This window comes from Lampris incognitus, chromosome 12 (assembly GCF_029633865.1).
Source record: "Lampris incognitus isolate fLamInc1 chromosome 12, fLamInc1.hap2, whole genome shotgun sequence".
Lineage (NCBI taxonomy): Eukaryota > Metazoa > Chordata > Actinopteri > Lampriformes > Lampridae > Lampris > Lampris incognitus.
This window is the reverse complement of record NC_079222.1, coordinates 3836699-3851470: the sequence shown is the minus strand read 5'-3', so window position 1 is coordinate 3851470 and position 14772 is coordinate 3836699. Positions and strand designations below refer to the sequence as shown.

At 45.2% G+C, this 14772-nt stretch overlaps 1 protein-coding gene across 3 annotated transcripts in view; it reads left to right on the top strand.

Moving 5' to 3' along the window:
* Positions 1 to 14772, top strand: part of LOC130121435 (growth hormone receptor-like) — a 43864-nt gene that overhangs the window by 12992 nt on the left and 16100 nt on the right. The window lies entirely within an intron of this gene.

Here is a 14772-nt window from a genome sequence, read left to right as displayed (position 1 = left end):
ACCTCCTAAAGAGCCAGCTCCTAACGACAACACAGACACACATATACATTAGTCTTCCCTTCGCACACATTTATTTTGGCAACGGTTCACACTTCCGCTGATACCTGCAGCACACGTGTTGACCTACTCTGCAGGTGAACCAGCAGCTGAACCCGGCAGCTGAACCCGGCAGCTGAACCCGGCAGCTGAACCCAGCAGCTGAACCCAGCAGCTGAGCCCGGCAGCTGAACCCGGCAGCTGAGCCCAGCAGCTGAACCCAGCAGCTGAGCCCAGCAGCTGAACCAGCAGCTGAACCCAGCAGCTGAACCCAGCAGCTGAACCCAGCAGCTGAACCCAGCAGCTGAGCCCAGCAGCTGAACCCAGCAGCTGAACCCAGCAGCTGAGCCCAGCAGCTGAGCCCAGCAGCTGAACCCAGCAGCTGAGCCCAGCAGCTGAACCCAGCAGCTGAACCCAGCAGCTGAACCCAGTGCTCCCGGCGCTAAGCAAACACAGCCGCCCTGCAGCTCAGATACTGACACTTTACTTTACTTTACTTTACTTTACTTTAACAAAAGCCTGGCCAGGCTCTGAATCCAGGACAGGTGTGCAGGTTCCAGCAAATACTGTGTTTCATTTATCAACACGATGAGTAAACTTTCTGACTGTAACTCCCTCTGTTTCTGTTTGTCCCCCCCTCCCTCTCTCTCTCCCTCTCTCGATCTCTCTCTGTCTCTCTCTCCCTCCCTCCCTCCCTCTCTCCCTCTCTCTCTCTCTGTCTCTCGCTCTCGCTCTCTCTCTCTACCTGTCTATCTGTCGCTCTCTCTATCTGTCTCCATTTGTCTCTCTCTGTCTCTCTCTCTCCCTCTATCTGTCTCTCTCTCTGTCTCTGTCTCTCTCTCTCTCTCTCGCTCTCTCTCTATCTGTCTCTCTCTCTGTACCTCTATCTGTCTCTCTCTCTCTCGCTCTCTGTCTCGCTCTCTCTCTGTCTCTCTCATGCTCTCTCTCTACCTGTCTATCTGTCACTCTCTCTATCTGTCTCCATTTGTCTCTCTGTCTCTCTCTCTCCCTCTATCTGTCTCTCTCTCTGTCTCTCTCTCCCTCTCTCTGTCTCTCTCTGTCTCTCTCTCTCCCTCTATCTGTCTCTCTCTCTGTACCTCTATCTGTCTCTCTCTCTCCCTCTATCTGTCTCTCTCTCTCTCACTCTATCTCTCGCTCTCTCTCTCTCTCTCTCTCTCATGCTCTGTCTCTCTGTGCGTGTCTCTCGCTCTCTCTCTCAAACACATGCACATGTCCTGACTCCTCATTTGTCATGATAAATTGAGCCACTAAATTGGCAGCATATCTGAGTGTCAGACTGCTTTTTTTTAATCCTGAGTCTAATCCTCAATCTAATCCCAAATTTAATCCTTAGTCTAATCCCAAATTTAATCCTGAGTTTAATCCTGAGTTTAATCTTGAGTTTAATCCCGAGTTTAATCCTGAGTTTAATCCCGAGTTTAATCCCGAGTGTACTCCTGAGTTTAGCATGGTTCCAAGGAAGAGTCGATGATCTGGTAAACAGGTCATGTTTGTTATTATTTTCTAAATAGTGTGTTTATTATTTTCCCCTTTTTAAACAACACAATTACCAAACAAGACACATCATACAACAAAAGTATGAACAACAGGGCATCCGGGTGGCGTAGCGGTCTGTTCCGTTGCCTACCAACACGGGGATCGCTGGTTCGAATCCCTGTGTTACCTCCGGCTTGGTCGGGCGTCCCTACAGACACAATTGGCCGTGTCTGCGGGTGGGAAGCCGGATGTGGGTATGTGTTCTGGTCGCTGCACTAGCGCCTCCTCTGGTCAGGTGGGGCGCTTGTTCAGGGGGGAGGGGGACTGGGGGGAATAGCGTGATCCTCCCACGCGCTACGTCCCCCTGGTGAAACTCCTCACTGTCGGGTGAAAAGAAGCGGCTGGTGACTCCACATGTATGGGAGGAGGCATGTGGTAGTCTGCAGCCCTCCCCGGGTCAGCAGAGGGGGCGGAGCAGTGTTCGGGATGGCTCAGAAGAGTGAGGTAACTGGCCAAGTACAACTGGGGGGGGGGGGGAGTTTAAACAACAATAACACAGAAATGAAAACACAAACATAAGTTAAATGGGGAAAGAAAAATGTTTGACAGGTGCCACATCGTTTTTGAAATGGCATTTACTGACATCAGCTGCAGAGTTACGTTTCAGATCTCTCATGGTCCCCCCTTGTTATCAGTACATAGCAAATCCAACGCGTTTACATTCTCCAACAGCTGGGGAAAAAGGTCCCAAACCCTATCAAAGATTTCACTCTCCCCCTTTCAGAATAAAAGTCATCTTCTCCCGAGCATAACAGTCACTCGTTCCCTGATCCGTCGGCCCACCTGTGGCCCCTAATCTCTCCCACGATAAGGCGACCGAACGTTTCGCTTGGAGTAAACACGCATCCACGGGGATTTCTTCATTCCTTGTTATGACTAGGGTGGTAGGATATAACCCCGAAATACACATGTTTGGATCAAGAAGTAGCTTTCCATGGAACATGTTGTTCATGTTATTCGTGAGATCTCGCAACAACAAATTGCAGTCTCTGGTAACACTTTAGTATGGGGAACATATTCTAAGTAAAAAAACTTAATTACTAGTGAATTAGTAATGATCAAGATGTCACCTTAGTATGGGGAACATATTCTAAGTAACAAAACTTAATTACTAGTGAATTAGTAATGATCAAGATGTCACTTTAGTATGGGGAACATAAAAAAACTTAATTACTAGTGAATTAGTAATGATCAAGATGTCACTTTAGTATGGGGAACATAAAAAAACTTAATTACTAGTGAATTAGTAATGATCAAGATGTCACTTTGGTATGGGGAACATAAAAAAACTTAATTACTAGGGAATTAGTAATGATCAAGATGTCACTTTAGTATGGGGAACATATTCTAAGTAACAAAACTTAATTACTAGTGAATTAGTAATGATCAAGATGTCACTTTGGTATGGGGAACATAAAAAAACTTAATTACTAGTGAATTAGTAATGATCAAGATGTCACTTTAGTATGGGGAACATATTCTAAGTAACAAAAACTTAATTTACAGTAATTTAACACTATGAACACTTGTAGTTTTGTGTGTTGTTATGTAAGAACAGAGCATATTCATTAAGTGTTAGTAAGGGAGAATAACTCTTCTTGTGGTACTACCACCTTATAAAGGCCATACTAAGCAAAGCATATTGAGATGGTACTACTAATAAGCAATACTTCTGAGGTCATAGAGGGACAACTCATAGTTAATGGCTTACTGGTTGTATAATAAGGCCATACAGAATAAGGCATTAATGAGTACGTAATAATGACCAATTAAGAGCCAATATGTTGCTAATTTGCATGCTAATAAGCTCCTAATTAATGGTGAATATGTTCCCCATACTGAAGTGTTACCCAGTCTCTTTGTGATCCCACATGCAATGAAAGAGTGTACCTGTTCCCATTTAATACAAGTATCTGGAATATTGTTGTTAAAGTGATGTAATCTAATACAAGTAGCTGGAATGTACTTGCAGCCAATTGTATTGCAATAATCTCAAGCTTGTATTCGCGGTTTGCCTATTAGTACATATCACACCACTTTCATCCAAGGAGACATCCCCTTGTACCTCATCTTTCCAGGCATTTAGCCTGTCAGTAGAGGATTCAGATGCGCTTGCATCCAACATGTCATATAGCAAACACTGAGATGCGCCCTTTACCATGACAGTTACCTGAGATCAGTCGTTCCATTCCAGAGGGAGGTCTGGAGGAGTTAGTCATTGATTACGGGATGCAGTTTATAAAGCTTCTTATCTGTAAGTATTTAAGAAAAAGTGGCTATTTGAAGGATTATATTTAACACGCAGTTGTTCAAACGACATCAAGGTTTCGTCTTGGGACATATCTCCTATTCTAGTTGGACCGTTGGTGGCCCAAAGATGGAAACCTTGGTCTGCTCTTCCTGGTTTAGTAAAATGGTCGTTCCCCCAAATTGGACCAAAGCGGGATATTAAGGCGTTTCCTCCCAAATGTTCTCGAATGCTATACCATACAAACATACATACATTGAATGCACATGGGTTAGAGGTTTGTTCCCCAAGTTTCTTAATATTTGCAGAGTACAAGCGTCAGGTTCGGTGTGAGCAAAAGGGATCCAGTTTCTACCCATGCTGGAACTAAGGTTGATGAGTAGCAAGTAATACATTATACTACGCAACTGTGCAGCCCATTAATACCACTGGAAGTTTGGAAATTTGAGACCCCCTCTGTCACACGGCAAGTATGTGTACACACAACATCTATTGCACAGGTCAGGATGTTGTGTTGCTGTTAAGCCCACTGAGGAACATTTGTAATTTGTGATATTGGGCTATACAAAAAAAAAATGATTTGATTTGATTTTGCACGTTGTGTGTCTTTGGAGAGAGACCCCTCCTCTGTTGCTCTCCCTGAGGTTTCTTCCTATTTTTCTCCCTGTTAAAGGGTTTCAGGGAGTTGTGGCTTATCCAGTGCAAGGGCCTAAGGACAGGATGTTGTGTTGCTGTAAAGCCCCTTGAGACAACTTTGTAATTCGTGATATCGGGCTAATAAAATTGACTTATAATAATGTCAAATGTTACTTGTGTCGTCTATTATTCCAAATTAAATTTGAAAATGTTTTCTTTAATTTAGTAAAATAGAAAATGGCAGGGGTGGAGGTATATTTTGAAACGGGTACAATAGTTTTAGAAGGGCGTTCATTTTAAATAACTTTATTGGCCCTTTTCAATAAATTGGCATATTAGACCATCTTTCTATGGAATTATAAATTGACTCGAGTGGGATTGTAATTAATTTGAACAATTCTTTCTACATCAGGAACTCATTGTATACCCAAGTAGGTAAAGCTATCTGTTGAGTTAATGAGGAAATATGACCCATAGGATTGCCCCTTTCTTTTTCATTTAATAACATTAGTAAGGATTTTTCATCATTTACCTTATAACATGAAAAGGATAAAAAAATCTTAATTACACCTAGTAAGGCCGGTATTGATTTTAATAAGTCCGAAAGGAACAAAATATCATCATCTGCAAATACAGCTATATGATGATCTGTCTGTCTTAACCTGAAACCAGAAATACACTCATGTGCTCTAAGTGCCATTGCAAAGGGTTCTATAGCTACCGTAAATAGGAGGGGTGACAAAGGGCATCCCTAACAGACCCCCTATTGATATTGACGGTGGCGAAATAACATTATCAGTCGGAATTTCCGCTGTGGGTTGAGTGTGTAGTGTCCTTATCCATTTACAGAAAACGTTCCCACATCTGAACCGGTCTAGTGTTGCAAATAGAAAAGGATAGAAATAGGAATGGAAAAAGTTTGACAGTTCTGTCAGACACCTTTCTGGCATCGACGGATAGCAGAGCCGTATCTGGTGCATCCTTCCTTTCATGTGTTATATTTGAAACACTCCCCACATTATGGAATGGAAACCTTGTCTCCCTTTAACAAACCCATTTTGATCCAACTCAATAATACCTGGGAGAACAGACTCGAACCTGTGTGCTAGAATTTTGATGTCCGAGTTTAAAAGCGAGACTGAACGAAAAGCTGGACACTTATGGGCTGATTTGATGGGTTTAAAAGTAAAAGTCGTGGCTTCTCTCAATGAAGGAGGGAGTAATCCATTTTCTGAAACATTTCCATAATTGGAGCGAGAAGTTCACTCTCAAATTGTTTATGAATATCAGTTGGTAAGCCATCCGAGCTTTGGCTGCCTTCACAGCATTAATTGCTTCTGAAATTTCATTCATTGTTAGGTCAGAGTCTAAATGGTTTTTTTCCTTCTTTTGAGATGCTTGGAAATTTCAAATTATCCAAAAAACAAGTTTGTGTGTTTGAATCAGGTGGATATTCTGAGGAGTACAGAGATTCCTAGAACTATTGAAAGGTGTCATTTATCTCTTTGGGGTCCACAGCCGTCTCACCCTTAACATTTTCAGTGGAATTAATCGCTCTTTGTGGTTGCAGCTGTTTAATTTGCCAGGCCAGGGACTCCCCTGGTTTTTCTCCTTAACAAAAAGCCTAACCAGTCTCTGAATCCAGAACAGGTGCGCATAAAGCCACGTTTCAGCAAATATTGTGTTTCATTTATCAACAGGATGAGTGAGCTTTATAACTGTAACTCCCTCCGTTTCTCCCTCTCGCACATGCACACACAAATGCACACACTTGACTCCTAATTTGTCATGATAAATTGAGCCACTACGTCGGCAGCATAGGTGAGTGTCAGACGATTTTCCTTTAATCCTGAGTTTAGCGCGGTTCCAAGGAAGAGTCAAGGATCTGGTAAACAGGTTATATTTAACCTTTTGCGCGCGCGCGCGCGCGCGAACACACACGGACACACGCACGCACGCACACACGCACGCACGCACACACACACACACACACACACACACACACACACACACACACACACACACACACACACACACACGAGGGAGCCAGCTTGTCCTTACACTTCTGGGTATTCGGCCAGCCTGGGGCACTGTTGTTGCTGTCTGTAGTAACAGTGTTGTTGTTCCTGTCTGTAGTAACAGTGTTGTTGTTCCTGTCTGTAGTAACAGTGTTGCTCATGTCTGTAGTAACAGCGTTGTTGTTCCTGTCTGTAGTAATAGTGTTGTTGGTCCTGTCTGTTGTAACAGTGCTGTTCATGTCTGTAGTAACAGTGTTGTTGTTCCTGTCTGTAGTAACAGTGTTGTTGTTCCTGTCTTTAGTAACAGTGTTGCTGTTCCTGTCTGTAGTAACAGGGTTGTTTCTGTCTGTAGTAACAGTGTTGTTGTTCCTGACTGTAGTAACAGTGTTGTTGTTCCTGTCCGTAGTAACAGCGTTGTTACTGTCTGTAGTAACAGTGTTGTTGTTCCTGTCTGTAGTAACAGTGTTGTTGTTCCTGTCCGTAGTAACAGCGTTGTTACTGTCTGTAGTAACAGTTTTGTTCCTGTCCGTAGTAACAGTGTTGTTGTTCTTGTCCGTAGTAACAGTATTGTTGTTCCTGTTTGTAGTAACAGTTTTGTTCCTGTCTGTAGTACCCCTGTTGTAGTAACAGTGTTGTTGTTCCTGTCCATAGTAACTGTTGCTGTTCCTGTCTGTAGTAACAGCGTTGTTACTGTCCGTAGTAACAGTTTGTTGTTCCTGTCTGTAGTAACAGTGTTGTTGTTCCTGTCCGTAGTAACAGCGTTGTTACTGTCTGTAGTAAGTGTTGTTGTTCCTCTCTGTAGTAACAGTGTTGTTGTTCCTGTCCGTAGTAGCAGCGTTGTTACTGTCTGTAGTAACAGTTTTGTTCCTGTCCGTAGTAACAGTGTTGTTGTTCTTGTCCGTAGTAACAGTGTTGTTGTTCCTGTTTGTAGTAACAGTTTTGTTCCTGTCTGTAGTACCCCTGTTGTAGTAACAGTGTTGTTGTTCCTGTCCGTAGTAACTGTTGTTGTTCCTGTCTGTAGTAACAGCGTTGTTCCTGTCTGTAGTAACAGTGTTGTTGTTCCTGTCCGTAGTAACAGCGTTGTTACTGTCTGTAGTAACAGTGTTGTTGTTCCTGTCCGTAGTAACAATATTGTTTTTCCTATTTGTAGTAACAGTTTTGTTCCTGTCTGTAGTACCCCTGTTGTAGTAACAGTGTTGTTGTTCCTGTCCGTAGTAACTGTTGTTGTTCCTGTCTGTAGTAACAGTTTGTTGTTCCTGTCTGTAGTAACAGTGTTGTTGTTCCTGTCCGTAGTAACAGCGTTGTTACTGTCTGTAGTAAGTGTTGTTGTTCCTCTCTGTAGTAACAGTGTTGTTGTTCCTGTCCGTAGTAGCAGCGTTGTTACTGTCTGTAGTAACAGTTTTGTTCCTTTCTGTAGTAACAGTGTTGTTGTTCTTGTCCGTAGTAACAGTGTTGTTGTTCCTGTTTGTAGTAACAGTTTTGTTCCTGTCTGTAGTACCCCTGTTGTAGTAACAGTGTTGTTGTTCCTGTCCGTAGTAACTGTTGTTGTTCCTGTCTGTAGTAACAGCGTTGTTACTGTCTGTAGTAACAGTTTGTTGTTCCTGTCTGTAGTAACAGTGTTGTTGTTCCTGTCCGTAGTAACAGCGTTGTTACTGTCTGTAGTAAGTGTTGTTGTTCCTCTCTGTAGTAACAGTGTTGTTGTTCCTGTCCGTAGTAGCAGCGTTGTTACTGTCTGTAGTAACAGTTTTGTTCCTGTCCGTAGTAACAGTGTTGTTGTTCTTGTCCGTAGTAACAGTGTTGTTGTTCCTGTTTGTAGTAACAGTGTTGCTCATGTCTGTAGTACCCCTGTTGTAGTAACAGTGTTGTTGTTCCTGTCTGTAGTAACTGTTGTTGTTCCTGTCTGTAGTAACAGTGTTGTTGTTCCCGTCTGTGGTAACAGTGTTGTTGTTACTGTCTGTGGTAACAGTGTTGTTGCTCCTTTCTGTAGTAACAGTTTTGTTGCTCCTGTTTGTAGTAACAGTGTTGTTGTTACTTTCTGTAGTAACAGTGTTGTTGTTACTTTCTGTAGTAACAGTGTTGTTGTTACTTTCTGTAGTAACAGTGTTGTTGTTACTTTCTGTAGTAACGGTGTTGTTGTTCCTGTCTGTGGTAACGGTGTTGTTGTTCCTGTCTGTAGTAACAGTGTTGTTAGTTGACAGACAGCCTCTGGCCCCCCAGCAAGCACCGGTGTGGACGGATGGTAGTGGTTCAGAGGACATGCCAGGAATCGGGGACAGCGGGCAGTGTTTACTTTATAAAGTGAGGACGTGCGTCATGTGTTGCCGTGCTGTGGAAGACGGGCAGGTGTTGAGGTGGATTGTGGGGCTGCACGGTCTAGTGTAACATGATCAGCTACCATGACAACAAATAATAATAGTTTCATTCAGTGATGTTGAGGTGTTTAAATCAGAGCATCTGAACGTCCCCGTGTGTTGAATAAAGTCCTTCCGGTACGCCTGAGCCACTGCTTAAGGTTGAGTGCACGATATGCAGTCATGTGACCCAAATGACAAAAGTGGGCAGTAATACGTAGCAAAGAAACAGAGCAACCCCAAACCTGACTAGTTTTGGACAAAGGCCAGATAAGATTTTTTGGGGGATTTCAAGGATCAGGAATCAGGAACAATTTATTTGTCAGTTCACCTCATGTACTTGTGCACATGAAATGAAACGAAATGCCGTTTCCCCCAGCCCACAGCAGTACAGCATACTGACAAAAACACATCCAAGAACTACAAGAACACATACATTCAAACTAACACATACATTCAAACTAACACATATATTCAAACTAACACATATATTAAAAAAAAAATCAATGTGCAAAGGAACGAACGCCAGCCAGGATGACTGTCGGAACTGCCGGTCTGCATGGGCTAGCAGTTAGCTTAGCCTGCCCCGCTTCCACGTCCTGTCAGACCGCCGTCGGTGTTCCCTCCTCGGGCGCAGCTCCAGGCAGGGGCCGTGGTCCCTGTGGTAACCAGATGTAGCAGACCAAGCCCTTCCAGCTGATCCAGCGTCAGCTCTCCCAGTCAGACACCCTCGACACTCCTCACCACGACACCAAAAACACCACAGTCGACGCCAGGTGACCGCCCTCGGTGTTATCGCTTCCACGTCCTGTCAGACCGCCGTCGGTGTTCCCTCCTCGGGCGCAGCTCCAGGCAGGGGCCGTGGTCCCTGGGCCCACAGCGCAGAAGACCAAGCTCTCGCAGCCAATCCAGCGCCATCTCTCGCAGCCATCAAACGAGGACAAAAACTTAGACGCAGACGTGGACAAAGACCCTGCATGGACGGTGAGGCCGCTGCGAACGTGAATCTTCCCCTTTTTTGATTGCCTGAAAGTGAGACTAATAGTCGCGATCACAATATTTAGATAAATACTCAGGATGGTCATTTTTACTTTAATAATGACTTCCTAAATAATAATCTGTATCGATAATAACGGAACATCGGTTACTAAGCAACATACTGCGGTCGTAAACAGCTGGGGGAGTGGTAATAGCTGGACCCACACACTATGCAGAGCTGCGTGCTGTTTTGCAGGTGTAACGTCAGTGAAAACGGTGCCAGTTACACCTCCCAAGCCCCTGATTTGTCCCCCATTAAAACGCCTGGGTGAGAATATGCGCTGTGCACACATGGTGCGGGTTTGTGCAGGCGGAGCAGCAGCGTCTTCGCTCTGCGCTCGGGCCTTTCTAGGAACACATGAAATAAATGCTTTCCATGAAAGGCGAGGTTGTGGATGGCTGCCTGCAGCTCCCGGGACTGGACAGACTTCCAGGAAAAGGAGCTCAGCCGGCCGGCTGGCCTGCGGCGGAGCTGCGTCCCAGCTGAGCTCGCTGCAGTTATTTCAGAGCCTCCAGTCTGCAGTTCAGATAACCGCCGACGCCATTTTGATTTTTACAAGTTGTAACGTGCCTACATCAGCACAGAGGAATGTAAGATATTCCAGTTTTCCAGAAGCTGGAGGGGAATGAATGTAACTGTAAATAGAGAGTCCCTTTTTTAAATCTCTCTCTCTCTCTCTCTCTCTCCCCCTGTCTCCCTCTCTCTTTTTCTGTCTCTCTCTCTCTCTCTCTCTCTCTCCCCCTGTCTCCCTCTCTCTTTTTCTGTCTCTCTCTCCCTCACTTTCTCTTTCTTTCACTCTCTCTCTCTCTCTCTCTCTCTCTCTCTCTCTCTCTCTCTCTCTCTCTCTCTCTCTCTCTCTCTCTCTCTCTCTCTCTCCCCCCCTGTCTCCCTCTCTCTTTTTCTGTCTCTCTCTCTCCCTCACTTTATCTTTCTCTCACTCTCTCTCTCGCCCTCCCTCTTTCTGTCTCTGTCTCTGTCTCCCTCTGTCTCCCCCCCTCTCTTTCTGTCTCTTTCTGTCTCTCTCTCTCCCTCACTTTCTATCTCTCTCTCACTCTCTCTCCCGCTCTCTCTCTTTCGCCCTCTCTCTTTCTGTCTCTGTCTGTCTCCCTCTGCCCCCCCCTCTCTTTCTGTCTCCCTCTCTCTTTCTGTCTCTCTCTCTCCCTCACTTTCTGTCTCTCTCTCTCTCTCTCACTCTCTCTCTTTCTGTCTCTGTCTCTGTCTCTGTCTCTGCCCATCCTGGTAAACAACAGTTCAACATCACATTCTACACACTCTTCCATTCTTTTTTCCGGCTCACATAGATAGCCATTTTTTTTTGCCTGCCCTGCAATGAAGTTCGAGTTGGTATTTATGTTTTACACGTTTTCTGTATCTGAAACCAAAATAAAATTCCGTTTGCAAAAACTTTCCCCGGATGATCTAAATAATGTTGTAATAGTAGAAACGGGGTGTAAGCCTCACACACTCTAACAAACAACCAAAAACTGCTTCTCTCTGGGCACGATAGGGGCAGTGGCGCCCCCAAGGGGTGGCCACGGCCACCCTGATACTATCCCTGGCCCCCCCGCTGGCCCCCCCAGCCACGAGTCGCATATGCAGAATATGCTTCTTGATTATGCATAATATGCTTCTATCTGATATTTTACATTAGGTGCTGTTCATTTAAATCAACAATGTATATTTTTCTTAACTCTCATGTTGACAGTTTTCCACTAGCCTATACAGTATACTACAACAGCAGCATAGAATTCCCCAAATTCAGTCATGGCTTTTGGTTTCGGTGTGCCACCCCAAAATTTTCAGTGGCCCCATTTGGCCACCCCTATGAAAAATTTCTGGGGGAGCCACTGGATAGGGGCAGTTGTCATCCACATTAGATAAGGGTATATTTTAATTATTACAGAGCAGTGAAGGATGTGGACACATTAGCCAGCTTTCCATTACGGAACTTAAACCCTAGAACTTAAACCCTAGAACTTAAAACCTAGAACTTAAGCCCTAGAATTTAAGACCTAGAAATTAAGCCCTAGAACTTAAACCCTAGAACTTAAACCCTAGAACTTAAACCCTAGAACTTAAGCCCTAGAACTCAAGCCCTAGAATTTAAGACCTAGAAATTAAGCCCTAGAACTTAAACCCTAGAACTTAAGCCATAGAACTTAAGCCCTAGAACTTAAACCCTAGAACTTAAACCCTAGAACTTAAGCCCTAGAACTTAAGCCCTAGAACTTAGATCTGGAACCTAAGCACGACGTCTTCAGTTCGTGTTGTTTCCCCACTTTTCCAGCCCTACTGCGTCACACACGTTTCACACTCCAGCACGCTTGGTGGCGATATGCATCGTCCAGTTGGTTTTGTATTGTTGTTTCATTTTTTTTTATTCTCTCTCGGGTTTGTTTAACATTTCGGATAATACTGACTTCCTCCAGCTCCCTGACGATGCCTTTGTATACGTCATCATTTCTTACGATGCCGTCCAGCTGCTTCTGAATATCAGATTTGCAGTATATCGTGAGTAGCGCTTGGGTCTCCTCTGTCGTCCAGTGTTGTCTAGATTTGGGATTTTCCATTTTTTGTTTTGTAAAAAACTTGCAAGAAACATTAACAAACTAGCTAGCAAACGTTAGCTTGTAGCTAGCGATGCGATATTTTTAAATGGCTGCATTCACAAAAGGTGAAATGCGCAGGATGTCACCAGGACGTAAGGAACGTAGTTCATGCGTATGACGTACTTCCACCCTAAGCCCCGCGGCTTATTGCCGTGGCCCCGTCTTTTTAAAAGTGCTGACGGCAGGGCTTAAGTTCCTGGATAAGCCGGGAACTTAAGCCCCCTGAAGCCACAGGAAAGCCAAAGGAAACACAACACTAGGTTAAGCCCGTAATGGAAATGGGGCCATTCACAACATGTGGTGTTATACAGGGATGCTGTGTTCCACTAGGTGGTGTTATACAGGGATGCTGTGTTCCACTAGGTGGTGTTATGCAGGGATGCTGTGTTCCACTAGGTGATGTTATACAGGGATGCTGTGTTCCACCAGGTGGTGTTATGCAGGGATGGTGTGTTCACTAGGTGATGTTATACAGGGATGCTGTGTTCCACTAGGTGGTGTTATGCAGGGATGGTGTGTTCACTAGGTGGTGTTATACAGGGATGCTGTGTTCCACCAGGTGGTGTTATGCAGGGATGCTGTGTTCCACCAGGTGGTGTTATGCAGGGATGATGTGTTCCACCAGGTGGTGTTATACAGGGATGCTGTGTTCCACTAGGTGGTGTTATACAGGGATGCTGTGTTCCCCCAGGTGGTGTTATGCAGGGATGGTGTGTTCACTAGGTGGTGTTATGCAGGGATGCTGTGTTCCACCAGGTGGTGTTATGCAGGGATGCTGTGTTCCACCAGGTGGTGTTATGCAGGGATGCTGTGTTCCACCAGGTGGTGATATACAGGGATGCTGTGTTCCACCAGGTGGTGTTATGCAGGGATGCTGTGTTCCACTAGGTGGTGTTATACAGGGATGCTGTGTTGCACCAGGTGGTGTTATACAGGGATGCTGTGTTCCACCGGGTGGTGTTATACAGGGATGCTGTGTTGCACCGGGTGGTGTTATACAGGGATGCTGTGTTCCACCAGGTGGTGATATACAGGGATGCTGTGTTGCAGCAGGTGGTGTTATACACGGACGCTGTGTTGCAGCAGGTGGTGTTATACAGGGATGCTGTGTTGCAGCAGGTGGTGTTATACAGGGCTGCTGTGTTGCAGCAGGTGGTGTTGGATGATTATTTCGGGACTGTTAAAAGATGCATGTTAAGTGTTTGTTTGTAATTTGACAGATATTGTTCATGTTGTTAAAAAGATTTCAAGTCTGTTTTTCGTTAATTGTTTTGTTGAATAAAGATTCGTTTTAAAAATTCAAATTCTCTTTCTCTCTCTCTGCTGCTCTCTCTCTGCTGCTCTCTCTCTCTGTTGCTCTCTCTCTCTGCTGCTCTCTCTCTCTGCTCTCTCTCTCTGCTGCTCTCTCTCTCTCTGTTGCTCTCTCTCTGTTGCTCTCGCTCTCTGCTGCTCTCTCTCTCTGCTGCTCTCTCTCTCTGTTGCTCTCTCTCTGTTGCTCTCTCTCCCTGTTGCTCTCTCTCTCTGCTGCTCTCTCTGTGCTGCTCTCTCTCTCTGTTGCTCTCTCTCTCTGCTGCTCTCTCTCTCTGTTGCTCTCTCTCTCTGCTGCTCTCTCTCTCTGCTCTCTCTCTCTGCTGCTCTCTCTCTCTGTTGCTCTCTCTCTGTTGCTCTCGCTCTCTGCTGCTCTCTCTCTCTGCTGCTCTCTCTCTGTTGCTCTCTCTCTCTGTTGCTCTCTCTCTGCTGCTCTCTCTCTCTGTTGCTCTCTCTCTCTGCTCTCTCTCTCTGCTGCTCTCTCTCTCTGTTGCTCTCTCTCTGTTGCTCTCGCTCTCTGCTGCTCTCTCTCTCTGCTGCTCTCTCTCTGTTGCTCTCTCTCTCTGTTGCTCTCTCTCTCTGCTGCTCTCTCTCTGCTGATCTCTCTCTCTGTTGCTCTCTCTCTGCTGCTCTCTCTCTCTCTGCTCTCTCTCTCTGTTGCTCTCTCTCTGCTGCTCTCTCTCTCTGTTGCTCTCTCTCTCTGCTGCTCTCTCTCTCTGTTGCTCTCTCTCTCTGCTGCTCTCTCTCTGCTGCTCTCTCTCTCTGCTGCTCTCTCTCTCTGTTGCTCTCTCTCTGTTGCTCTCTCTCTCTGTTGCTCTCTCTCTCTGCTGCTCTCTCTCTCTCTGCTGCTCTCTCTCTCTGCTGCTCTCTCTCTGTTGCTCTCTCTCTCTGCTGCTCTCTCTCTTTGTTGCTCTCTCTTTCTCTCTCTCCCCCCCGGTCTCTCTTCCTCTGTCCTTCCTACTTTTTCACA